General features: G+C 54.3%; 1 protein-coding gene across 33 annotated transcripts in view; it reads left to right on the top strand.

Moving 5' to 3' along the window:
• The window catches only part of LOC145524035 (uncharacterized), a 343,643-nt gene that overhangs the window by 133,356 nt on the left and 197,271 nt on the right, over window positions 1-13,016 (top strand). For 7 of the 33 annotated variants that reach the window (XR_014067052.1, XR_014067079.1, XR_014067083.1 and 4 more), the window contains one exon: window positions 1,201-1,423. The exons of 20 other annotated variants lie outside the window; for them this stretch is intronic. The gene's annotated coding sequence lies outside the window, so the exon portion shown is untranslated. Of the gene's footprint in view, window positions 1-225; window positions 636-1,200; window positions 1,424-11,253; window positions 11,971-13,016 lie in introns of those variants that run through there. 6 more of the 33 variants (XR_014067047.1, XR_014067055.1, XR_014067049.1 and 3 more) reach the window with 4 other exon arrangements.

Below are 13,016 nucleotides of genomic sequence, written 5' to 3'. Positions count from 1 at the left end.
TAAGGGAGTTGGTTTAAAGGCAGGAGAGGGGACGACAGAGGATGAGATGGTTGGATGGCATCACCAACTCGATGGACATCAGTGTGGGCAAGCTTCAGGAGTTGGTGATGGACAGGGAAACCTGGCATGCTGCAGTCCCTGGGGTTGCAGAGTCGGACACGACTGAGTGATTGAACTGAACTACACTGATGGTTTTTGAGATTATTCGTTTTTCTCTTGTCTGAGGGCCAAAGAATTGCTGCTTTTGAATTATGGTGTTGGAGAAGACTCTTGAGAGTCCCTTGGACAGCAAGGAGATCAAACCAGTCAATCCTAAAGGAAATCAACCCTGAATACTCATTGGAAGGACTGATGCTGAAGCTGAAGCTCCAATACTCTGGCCACCTGATGCGAAGAACTGACTCACTGGAAAAGACCCTGATGATGGGAAAGATTGAGGGCAGGAGAAGGGGACAACAGAGGGTGAGATGGTTGGATGGCATCACCGACTCAATGGACACGAGTTTGAGCAAGCTCCAGCAGATGGTGATGGACAGGGAGGCCTGACGTGCTGCAGTCCACGGGGTCTCAAAGAGTCAGACACGACTGAGCGACTGAATAACAGCAACAACGATAAGATTCTCCTAATTGTGATGGTCAGGGTTGCTTTCTTTTCCTTTCTGTGTACCCTTTTCCCCCCAGTCTAACACATCAGGATCTTGTCTCAGGTTAGGATTGCTGGGGGTGGGGGTGGGGTGGGATATTATTATCCCAATTATTGTGAAGACATTCCAGTTGAGCTTTAGAACAGGAAGCACCATTGGAAATACATGCTGGTAGGGAAGATGCTGTGAGTTCTGAGGGGAGTAAAGACGCAGGATGAGACCCCAGCGGCCCCACCGCAGCCGACCGACTGCTTCCTCCCTGGGCAGGGGTGGAGGTGGTTTGGGGCGGGGAGGGCTACAGAGAGGAGTTAGCGATAGAATCTGGCTTTAAAGGGGCTTACGGCATAATGAATGAGCTGGGACATAATTACAATTACGATACAAGTTAAAACGCGGTGAGTTTTGTGGGAGAGATAAAAATAAAGAACTGTGGGGGCTTAAGGGGGAGCAATTTCTTCTTTGGGGAGTATCAGAAAGCCACTGTCGCTAGGCATTGAGCTGTGGCTTTGCTACTGACTTCCAGAAGCCAATAAATTTTGTAATCTTAATTTTCTAGATGTTTTCAAAGCATGCAGCCTATTCAGCTCTCTCAGAGTTGAACTTAAAAAGCAGGGGGCAAATTAAGATGGAGAAGCTTCTTGCCTGTGACACGGCGTACTGTGTGGCACTGCGTGCTTCGTGCGCCTCTGGAGCTCGGTAAAGGTCATGCTTTCCGTCTCGTCACACCGAAAAGACAAAATTTTTTTGCATTGGGTTGCTGTAATAAATGCCCTTTCTTTTTAATTGCTTGGCACTCGTAACCACTGCTTACGCTCCGGAAGAAGATACTTTGATGATTGCTAAGAGTGTGTGAGAGGGGAAAGAAGGAAGAGAAAAAGAAAAAGAGAGAAAAAAGAAAGGAGGAAAGGGAAAGCAAAGGGCAGGCAAGCTGAGAGAGACGCCTTGGAAATGAGATCATCGTTTCATGTGTGCAACTTAACGATTCCTTTCGTTTGAAGCGATGTAAAAAGCAAGTAATTATTGTTATTCCTAATATCCTAATGCCAAATTGTAAACCAAGGGCTCTGGAGAAATAAATGGGGTGCTAGGACTTAATGATCCTGTGTGCAATAGATCACGGGTGATAAGATATATTAGTGCCATTATATAATTTGATCAGGTAGCCAAGAAGCATGTCAGCAAGCTCACTTGCATTTATGTGTCTGTTTGCCGGGTGCTCTGAGTTGCTCGCCCTGGAAAATAAAAGCAATTTGCAGAAATGCACGTGGCTGTGGGGAGCCTCCCTGAGTGAACACCTCGGGCGTTCTGGAAGGCCTGTCCCAGGAGCGGGTATCAGAGGCTCCCCCTGCAGCCGGTAAGGCTGCTGGTCCATGCAGCCCTGGAAATGCTAAGCGGGTAATTAACAAGTCACAAGGCACAGGTGTGCCAGGTGAAGTTTGGTAAATTGCTTTTGATCTAAATTGAGATGCTTTGGGGATTTAACTTCTTAGACAAAAAAGGGCATAAATAAATAATCAGGGTTTTGAGGTTGGGGCTTGCCAGCGAGCTCTAAAACGTCTTAATGCACTGCAGGCCAGCCCGCGGCTCGCCTGGCGTGCCGTCACGTCGGTTCACCTGATTAGCTTAGAGCTCCGGCTTGGCAGCACGTCCTGGGAGTGTGGAGGCGCGCGAGTTGCTCTCAGATGCCTGCAGTTTCCTTGCTGACCTCCTGAGAGCGAAAAGGGGAAGAGATATGAGCCCCTGAGCGGTTAGGATGTCAGCCCGTCCTCAGGGGTCGTGCTGACTGTGGGGTGGGGGAGTGTGCCAGCCAGGGGAGGCCCTTGGGTGCCCATCCTCAGCACTGGGCACGAGGCCCGTGTGTGCAAGGCTCACGTCGCGTGCCCATGAGGACCCGCTGGGCGAGGAAGCTGCAGGAGTCAGAAGGGTGACGCTCGGCGCTTGGAGGCGGGACCACAGGAATGACAAGGGTGCTGGCGGCTCTCTTGAGCCTTCCAGACTATTCTCGGGCTCTCTGTGCTGGACTTGGGGGCCGCCCTCTGTGGGGTCTGACTTCTGCTGGGCTGGAGCAGTGAGGGGTGGTGAGGGGCCAGCAGCAGCCTGGCTTCCTCCCTGCCCGGTCGGGGCTGTTGGGGTCCGTCCTCCTCCCAGGGCCAGTGGTCTTTGGAAGTGGGTCTCCCTGGCCCCCAGATGCTGGCAACCAGGTAGCCCACGTGGTGTGACTCCGGGGGCGCTTCACCTCCACGATTAGGGCCCCCGGGGCCACGAGGCTGCAGGGCTCGGACCACACGCACGCTTAGCTGCCCTGTTCACAGAGGGGTGTTCTCCCCACTGCATCTGTGCTGACACCACAGGCCGCCTCACCCAGGCTGTCGTGCATCGTCCGAGGAAAGCCCTGACGTGCTGTGGTCGTCTTAGTCAGAAAGCACGCGACCTTGGCGAGAAATCCACTCCCCTGCTGGAGCTCTCTTGGGTCACGTGCACCATGGAGTTAATGTATCGACTGTTTTCACTGGTTTGCTTATTCACCCAGTGGCCGCTTCAGCAGGAAGCGGAACTGTGGTGGGCAGAGAGGACGCGCAAGCATCAGAAGGCATTCTTGCCACAGCGTGGACGTTAGCCAGTTAATCCCACTAGAACGTGAGTGTGCCCGGTGTCACCTGCCTGGAGAAGCAGAGCGTGGGAGGGCGTACAGAGGGGCTGGGCAAGCTTTGTGGGGGCGCGGCATTCAGCGGAGCGGAGCCCAGGGCAGGGGAGTCTGCGGGAGGAGCAGCCTGTGCAAAGGGCCTGGAGTGAAAGGAGGGTGAGAGACGTGGGGTGTGGGCTTGGCAGAGGCTCACGCAGGAGCAGGGGCAGATGTGGGGTTGATCTGGGGGGTCTTGGAAAGACATTGGAGGTTTGGGGCACACGGTGACCAGCTCAGATTGTGGTAGTAAGATCACTGAGGCCGCTGGGTGGAGGTGGGAGTGTGGGCGGGGTCTCGGATTCAGCTGGGGAAGACAGGCTGTCAGGAAGTGTGTGACAGTGGTCCCTTTATTGGAAATCTGGCAGGCCTTTGGGAGCAGCTTGAATGTGAATTTGGGGTGCTCTAGAGGGGCGTGTCCAGAAGGAGCCCTGGGGTACGGCCAGGGGTGAGGCAGGGGTCCTCGGAGGAGGCCGACAGGGGAGGAAGTTGTCACTTATTTCCAGAGTCTTCCGATGCCCTTGCCGTCAACTCTGACCTTGAAATCATGTGCGATTTTGCTGGGCTGGGCGCTATGCACACAGCAGATGTAGTCTGGGGGTCTTACCGTGTTTTGGTTCATGGGGGTTTTCGAACATGAAACCATCAGGCAGAAATACAACCCAGTAAGACCTGTCATCGCTGGGTCGCTTGTCATCACTCAGCCAGCACGAATGACTGTCAGGGAGGTCAGGAAAGGCGAAAGCGTGGTCCCCGATCCGAGAAGGCCGCCTTGCCCCGGGCAGAGAGCTCCCTGCTGTGGGCACAGTGCCTCCAGGGGAGAGGCTCACAGGTCAGCTCAACGTCCCCAGGTAGTTAACATTCAGAGCCAGCGTAACTGGACGACATGGTCAGGTAACCCCAGACCATGTTCAGAGAGCTGGAGATCTTAATCAACACATTTTTGTTTCATTTTTTGCCCTGAATATGCCATGCGTACCTGGGGAAGGAGCACGTGTTCCCTCAGCTGAAGGGACGGGACGCTCGGGGAGGGGCACACACCCCTCCACTGGGGTTTCCACGTGCCAGCACCCCGTTCCCGTCTCCGTACCTGCTTTGTGAGGACTTGCATGGGGCTGGTGGTTGACCGCACCTCGCCTTGGCCCCCGAGGTCACCACGGCCAGCCTCCCAGGGCCAGCCTTTGCAGCTCTGCCTTTCTCTCCAGCCGGCCAGCAGGCCTGAGCTCCCCCCGGCGTCCGGCTCCAGCCCCACCGATGGTGTGCTGGGTCTGGTGCCCGCGGTCTGTCTGTACCAGGCGGCTGGGCTTGGGCAGAGAGCCGGGAGGAAGGATGCTCCGGGTGGGGGGGTTCCCGTAGCCTGCTGTTGGGGCCCCAGCTTGGAGCCTGGCGAGGGCTCTCATGTGAGCAGAGCAGGACGGCCCTGACCTGGCCACGGGGCTGAGCCCAGAGGTCGGGAGGCAAGAGCGTGCCTGCAGGGAGGGAAAGGGGGGCGGCGGCCTCAGGGGCTCCACGCCACGCTGCCCTTCCGGGTTCTCAAGTCCACACGGGGTGCCCGCACCTGCTCAGATACCCACACCTGCGGGCCAGGGCCGCCTGGATGGAGCGGCAGGCAGGTGCTGCTGGGACCCGCGAGGAGCCCCGGGGGACCGACCCGCTCCCACTTTCCGCGCCGGGCCTGGCTCCAGTGACTCTGTCTCCCCAGAACCTGCGGACGCTCCCTCCTGCCCTGGTGTCCTCTCTAGGGGCCCCGCTCGGGGTCCTGCCGCCCTTGGCCTCAGCCATCTGCTCTGGGGTTTGTCAAGAAGCACCTGCTTTACAGACCAACACTTCAATGCCTCCGGAAGCTTAAAGTTCAAAAACACTTTCCAGCAACTCCTTTAACGTAAAGAATCTTTTCTCAGATGGATGAGCCCTGCTGTTTGACATTTCCCTTCTTCATATAGCCTGTTTTATGAATATGTTATGTTGATATCATATGCTTGTGTACTGTTATATATAATATTATATATGGGCTTCCCTGGTGGCTCAGCTAGTAAAGAATCCGCCTGCAGTGCAGGAGACCTGGGTTCAATCTCTGGGTTGGGAAGATCCCTTGGAGAAGGGGAAGGTTACCCACTCTAGTATTCTGGCCTGGAGGATTCCATGGCCTGTATAGTCCATAGGGTGGCAAAGAGTCAGACACGACTGAGTGAATACACCTTGATATTATATGTATTTTAAATCAAAGCAGAGGACAGTTACATTGTCATAATTTTCAGACAGTAATGAGAGCTAATACAACAGGCTTACGGCAAAGCTGTGTGCTTTAGAAGCAGGCAAGCCTTAGGAGGTTGTCTGCAGACTCCCGAGTTGCTCGTCACACGCTCAGGGACTCGCAGGTCCTGCCAAGGTCAGGGGGCTCATCGTGTGATTTTAAAGCTTATTTTATTTTAACTTTCTGGAAACTCAGCACTGACTCCTCAGAGAGTGACATCTGCATGTTTACATGTCAGGGTGTTTTGTTGTAGGAACTTTAGTCTAACCCCTGAATTTCTTCATCTCAAATGTGCAGGAAATTACCAGTCGTGTCTGACTCTTTGCGACCCCAGGGACTGCAGCCCTCGAGGCTCCTCTGTCCATGGGATTCTCCAGGCAAGAATACTGGAGTGGGTAGCCATTCCTTTCTCCAGGGGATCTTCCCAACCCAGGCATTGAATCCAAGTCTCCTGCGTTGCAGGAGGATTCTTTACCATCTGAGCCACTAGGGAAGCCCCAAGTAGCCTGTCCCTTTTCCTAAACAGCGGTTAGAGAGAAGTCACTGGAGCCTGGTGCGCGTGGCCCGCCCCCTTCCTTCCCTGGGGCCGCAGCCCCGGGGTGGAGCCCTTTGGCCCAACTCTTACCTGGGCAGACCTGCTGCTCGATGAAGTCAAATGAGGCGGGCTGTTGACCCTGATCCAGACGGCCTCGGGAGGATAGTTCATTTTCATCTTCTGCTTCCCAAATGAAGCTCTAAATCTAATTGGATCTTAAGGAAATAACTGTGATATGGTTTCTCTAAGTAAAGGGCCTCCCATTTAAATAATGTTCTTATTGTTTATGTGTGTGATTGACAGTAAGTGATGAGACTCCCTGGCTGGCTCACCGCACACTGAAGGGGCCCTCTGCGGGGAGACTGCGGGGAGCACTACGGGGACCCTCTGCGGGGAGCACTGCGGGGACCCTCTGCGGGGGCCCTCTGTGGGGAGCACTGCAGGGACCCTCTGCGGGGGCCCTCTGCAGGGAGCACTGCGGGGGCCCTCTGCGGGGAGCACTGCGGGGGCCCTCTGCGGGGGCCCTCTGCGGGGAGCCCTGTGGGGACCCTCTGCGGGGAGCACTGCGGGGACCCTCTGTAGGGGCCCTCTGCGGGGAGCACTGCAGGGACCCTCTGCGGGGGCCCTCTGCAGGGAGCACTGCGGGGGCCCTCTGCGGGGGCCCTCTGCGGGGAGCCCTGCGGGGACCCTCTGCGGGGAGCATTGCGGGGGCCCTCTGCGGGGAGCTCTGTGGAGAGCGCTGCAGGGACCTTCTGCGGGGAGCATTGCGGGGGCCCTCTGCGGGGAGCACTGCGGGGACCCTCTGCGGGGAGCACTGCCGGGGCCCTCTGCGGGGAGCACTACGGGGACCCTCTGCGGGGAGCACTGTGGGGACCCTCTGCGGGGAGCACTGTGGGGACCCTCTGCGGGGAGCACTGCGGGGACCCTCTGCAGGGAGCGCTTTGCACAGGTTACACACCATCTGGACACAGAGAGGTTTAACCGTTATCACATTTAATGCTGCGGCAGCAGACCCCGGACCCCGGGACCCCGCGCGGGCTGCCTTCCACATAGCGGAGGCTTGAGAACAGTTTCACAGAGTAAGTGAACTCAGGGTCACCCGCCACCTGCATCAGGATGGAGCAGCTATTTTATGGAGGTTTCGGTGGGGAGGCTGGAGGGGAGGACTGCTAGATGGTATCGCTCGGTTAGTCCACCCAGACCTGTGCCTCAGACCTGTGCCTGGGAGGCGTCTGCAGTGTGGCCGGGCCTGCAGCGGGAGGGCGGGGCTGGCTGGCAGGAAGCGACTCAGGCTGCTGGAATGTCCCCCTTGTTTGTTCCCAGTCCCGTTTGAAGGGTTTTTCTCCTTTTAATGGAGTAAGTTACCTTACTCAGGGCCTCAAGCTACACCTTCAGATGGATTTGCAGAACATCCAGAAACAGAACGTCTGCCTAAGCATTTTTCCATAAATTATACATTATTGTTTAGTTGCTAAGTCTGACTTTTTATGACCCCAGGGACTATAGCCGGCCAGGCTCCTCTGTCCATGGGAGTTTCCAGGCAAGAATACGGGACTGGGTTGCCATTTCCTCCTCCAGGGGATCTTCCCGGCCCAGGAACTGAACCCACGTTTCCTGCATTGCAGATGGATTAGAGCTAGAGTAGATCTCAAATGTATATATACATATATATATTTATAAATTAAAAAAATAGATTTCCATGAAATTTGCTGTGAGATGAGAAGTTCAGATGTTAACGAAGGCTCACAACCAACAGGACCACCGTCCAGGCGGCGAGTTCCAATGGCTGCGGCTGGTGCTGGGCGCCGCCCGCAGTGCTATGAGTGCCCACGTGTGGGAACGGCCCTCACGAAGGGCTGAGGTGGCACCATGGTGACAAATACTGAGGGATTGTCACCACCGTCTCCTGAACTTGGAAGAACTGGGCCTCTGGTTCCTCAGGAAGGCTGGGCTTCATCTCCTCCCCACTCTCTTCTCCAAGAGGCAAAGCTGAACCTTCTTACCCTCCAGTCTGTGCGTGCTGAGTCACTTCAGTCGTGTCCGACTCTGTGCGACCCCATGGACTGTGCCCGCCAGGCTCCTCTGTCCATGGGATTCTCCAGGCAGGAACACTGGAGCGGGTTACCATGCCGTCCCCAGGGGATCTTCCCGACCCAGGGATGGAACCCGCGTCTCTTACGTCTCCTGCATTGGCAGGCGGACTCTTTACCACAGCGCCACCCAGGAAGCCCCCGCTCTGGGGAGGTGTGTAAATATTTGAGAGAGTCACACTGAATATCGGAAAGACAACGTGGCCTCGCTCTCTGCGCTCCCGCCTTGGGGGAGCGGGGCCGTAATTAGGACAAAGGGATGCTTGAGATTATGCCTTAAATAAACTGGGACAGAACTCCTTTCAGCTTCGCCGGTTATTTTTATCTCCGAGGCAGAAGCACCGATATCAGTGTTGAGCTTAACTGGGCTCTCACAGAACGCAGGCAAGAGGGAGCTGGGGCGACGGTAGGCTCAGAGGCCTCGAGGCCAAGTCAGGAGCGGGGTCCGGGTGTCCTACTCCTGGGGAACGCAGCACTGTGGCCTCGCTCGCCTCGGGGCTCCAGGGGAGCAGATGAGCGGGCTCCTCCTCTGCTGAGAGACCCCCCCGTCGTCTCCCCGTCCCCCTTTCCAAGTGAGCCGGACTGTTGGAGCCAACGTGGTGGCAGGCAGGCCCGTCTGGGCTTCGAGCCGCCGGGCGTGTGCGCCCAGGCCCTCTGCAGCCCCCGCGTGAGCCCAAAGAAGCCCTTTCTCCCGCCAGCCTTCGGGCTCCATGCCCTCCCATTGTGGGGTCCAGGTGGGCGGCCCGCAGCCCCGCCGGGCTCACAGGGGAAGGGCCGGGTCCTCTGCTCCCGGTCCCCAGGGTCCTGCCCGCAAGGCTTCCTTGAGCTGAAGGAGTGGGTATCCTGGGACAGCGAGGTTCTCCTGGGATGCTGAGTTCCTTTTCTTTTCTGGATGGGAGTGCCCAGCCTGTAACCAGTGAAAAGGTTTTGCTCACTCAAGAAAAACAAAACACAGCAACTCAGAAAGGGCCGAGGATGGACCTGGAGGGTTGAATGTGGGTATTTTTTCCCTTGTTTCAAAAATGAGATTTTAGTAGGTGTTGGCACGAATCTTTAAGGTACTTACAGCCTTGTAACCTTGAGCGCACGAGACGCCTTCCGAGTCTGCTTCCTCGTCTGTGAGAAGGGATAATATTGCTTGTTTTCGGGTGGCTGGGAGGCAGGGCAGGAGAGCGATTACCCGGAGCATGCGTGCAGCCCCGTTTATGGTGGGCACGCATGAGCTGCTCACTGTCAGCTTGTTTTTAACTGAAGTGTAGTTGATTTACACTGTGTTAGTTTCAGGTGTTCAGCAAAGTGATTCAGTTACACACACACACACACACACACACACACTAATACTCTCTGAGTCTTTTTGACTATAAGTTATTAAAAAATCTTGAATATTTTCAGTACTGTGCTATGCAGTATGTCTTTGGTGGTTATCTGTTGTATATGTAGTGGTGTGTATCTGTTAGTTCCAAACGCCTGATTTATACCCCCCTCCCTCCTTCCCCTCTGGTAACTATAAGGTTGTTTTCTATGTCTGTGAGTCTATTTCTGCTTTGTAATTAAGTTCATTTGTGTCATTTTTTTTTAAGATTCCACATATAAGTGATATCATATGATATTTGTCTTTGTCTGACTTGCTTCACTTAGTATAATCATCTCTAGGTCCATCTATGTTGCTGCAAATGGCATGATTTCCTTCTTTTTCATGACTGAGTAGTATTCCATTGCGTATACGCACCACATCTTTATCCATTCCTCTGTTGGTGGACATTTAGGTTGTTGCCGTGCCCTGGCTATTGTAAATAATGCTGCTGAGAACATTAGGGTACATGTATCTTTTCAAATTAGAGTTTTTGCCTTTTCCGGAAATATGCCCAGGAGTGGGGTTGCTGGATCATATGGCAGCTCTGTGTTTAGTATTTAAGGACCCTCCATTGTGTTCTCCATGGTAACTGCCCCAATTTACCTTCCCACCAGCGTAGGAGGGTTCCCTTTTCTCCACACCTTCTCCAGTATTTATGTTTGTAGATTTTTGAACAATGGTAATTCTGACTGGTGTGAGATGATACCTCACTCTAGTTTTGATTTGCATTTCCCTAATAATTAATGATGTTGAGTATCTTTTCATGTGCCTGTTAGCCATCTGTATGTCTTCTTTGGAGAAATGTCTGTTTAGGTCTTCTGCTCATTTTTTGACTGGATTGTTTGCTTTATTTTTGATATTGAGCTGCATGAGCTGTTTGTATATTTTGGAAATTAAGCCCTTGGTTGCATCGTTTGCAAATATTTTCTCCCAGTTCATAAGCTGTCTTTTCATTTTGTTGATGGGGTTTCTTTACTGTGCTTGTGAGTTTGATTAGGTCCCATTTATTTATTTTTGCTTTTATCGCTTTTGACTTGGGAGACTTGGCCATTATTAGTTTTTATTGTTGTAACTATAACCTAAAGCAGTAGCAGTCTCCTAATTAACTGCTATCTTAAATATTTTGATGACGATGATGGAATTTTGAAGGTGGTTTCTATAAAAGTCTCTTGTTGGCAAACACATGTCACATTTTGCTCTTACTTGGAATTAAGAGTAAAGTGCTGAGTATCATCTAACATAACTCTTCTCCTCTGTAGTAAATTCTTGGTTGTTCATCTTCAACTGGGTTTTTCTCTGAGGTATTCTTTTTCCTCCTGACTGTTGTCTTAAGGTTGGGCTGAGTATGGGAGGCCACTGCTGCTGTTCCTTGTCTAGCATCAAAACAGGAAAAAATTGTAGGCGCTGGTAGTCTGCATGATGGGTGTTGATGTGTATGTGTTTAAGTGTGCATGTGTGTGTTTAAGTGTGTCTGTATGTGTTTGGCTGGTTATAAATGACTGTAAAAGCTGAAACCACCGTGTTTCCACCCATCCATCCATCCTCCATCTGTCCATCACCCACCATTCCATCTATCCATCATCCATCCACCCACCCATCCCTAATTTGGTCCTCAAATGCCTTGTGTCTCTGTCGACCTTGCCTCCACACCCTGAACTTCACATCATTAACTCTTCGTATTTTGGGTCTCACTCAGATATCACTTCCTCAGGGAAGCCTTCCAGATCCCAGACTGTAATTTCAACAGATGATGTGAAGTTGTCAACCAGCCAAACGCTGTCTTCTTCGGAACCCACACCACTCCACCCTTGTATCTGCACGTCACCGTTATTTCCAGGTGACACACTCCAGCCTAGAATTACTTTAGCTTTCTCTTGGCTCCAAGCAGCAGGGCGGTGCCCAGCCCTCTGCCAACATGCTGCTGTGTGGCCTCTGCTATTGGGTCCCCATCTCTGCGGGATGCTTGGTCATCGCCCTGATTGACCTTGGACTTTGCAGACTGTTTCCTCTGCTGGGAGTGACCTGTCCCCTCGCCCCACCCCCGGCTGGCCGTGTCTGCTCTTCTGGGTGTTCCCATCCTGGGGGACCGCCCAGGGCTGCGCCTGCACCCCCACCGCTCAGGGCTGTGCCTGCACCCCGCACCGCCCAGGGCTGCGCCTGCCCTCTGCGGCCAGGGCTGTGCCTGAACCCCACTGCCCAGGGCTGCGCTTGCACCCCGCACCGGCCAGGGCTGCGCCTGCACCCCGCGGCCAGGCCCTCCCCTTTCTGACCACGCCTGACGTGGCCCGTCCGCTCTCAGAGGCACCCATCTGCTTCTTGCTGCTCCTCTAGGATGATGACTGGCTGGAGGGAAGCCATGGTCTTGCTCATCTCTGCGCGATGTGCTTTGTCCATAATGGAATTTTGAATTTGACGCGTGTTTTCCTGTTACTTTTCTCATTTAGTTATTTTTGAGCCATTTTATCCTCTCTTTTGTTAGATCATCTTTTATGTCACATGTGGACCACTTGCTTGGCTCCTGCTTGGTTTATATCTGCGCTCACCCCCCACAGCCATGAGCAGGAGGCCATGGGGAGTGGCCTGCAGGGCTGGAGGATGACCGCCCTGCCCTGGTGTGTCCCGCCTGCTGCTGGCACACTGCCGGGAGTTCCCTGGCAGCACCCCATTAGCAGGCAGGTATTCCGTGGAGCTGACGCAGGCAACCTCCTGGCCCTTCTTGGCAGTTAACCTGGGATATTGATTAGTTCACTAACCACACCTCAGTGATTTGAGCCTTTTCTCAAAGACAGGGAGGAGAGAGGGACCAGTTTGCAGCAAAGGGCAAGTTGGGATCAATTCACAGCCCAGGGACAGCATGGGGGTGATGACCAGGGAGGGTCCCTGGAGTGAGGGGACTCTGCAGACTCTGGGAGGGAGTGTCTGAGGGCCGTCCCAGCTGCCGTGGCTGGCACCTATCTCCGCCGTGGCTCAGAGCATCATGTTTACCGCTGTGTGCTGAATGAACATGCCCTGTTCCTGACAAGCGATGGGTCCCAGCCCAGATGCCTTCCGAGCAGCTGCTGAGCCTGCAGGAGAATCTCCGTGTCACTCTGGGTGCTCAGCTCCCGGGAGCCACAGGAACAGGTACAAGACCTGCTCTGGTCATCGGGAGGATGGGCTGCTGGCCTGGACCCGGGAGGGGCCATCAGTCATGAACCCGTCTCCATAAGTGATGGATGGTCCTGCCCAGGGCAGCGCTGGGCTTGCTACACAGGTAGGATGTGAAGGTCCCGTGGGAAGGAGCCGGGTGAGGCCTCGAGAATTCGGAGAGGGAGAAGAAAACCCCGTTTCAAGGCGGGTTTGAGGCAGTTGGGTCATGAGAGCCATGGGCTGACCCCACCCAGCACATCTGGATGGCGGCCCCGGGGTGGGGTGCTCCCTGGCTCCTGCTTTCCTGGATTCTCAGGGTTCTCCCTGCTC

This window comes from Giraffa tippelskirchi, chromosome 10 (assembly GCF_054371585.1).
Source record: "Giraffa tippelskirchi isolate mGirTip1 chromosome 10, T2T-mGirTip1v1.2.pri, whole genome shotgun sequence".
Taxonomy (NCBI): Eukaryota; Metazoa; Chordata; class Mammalia; order Artiodactyla; family Giraffidae; genus Giraffa; species Giraffa tippelskirchi.
The sequence above is the reverse complement of the archived record's forward strand: the minus strand, read 5'-3'. Positions and strand labels throughout refer to the sequence as shown.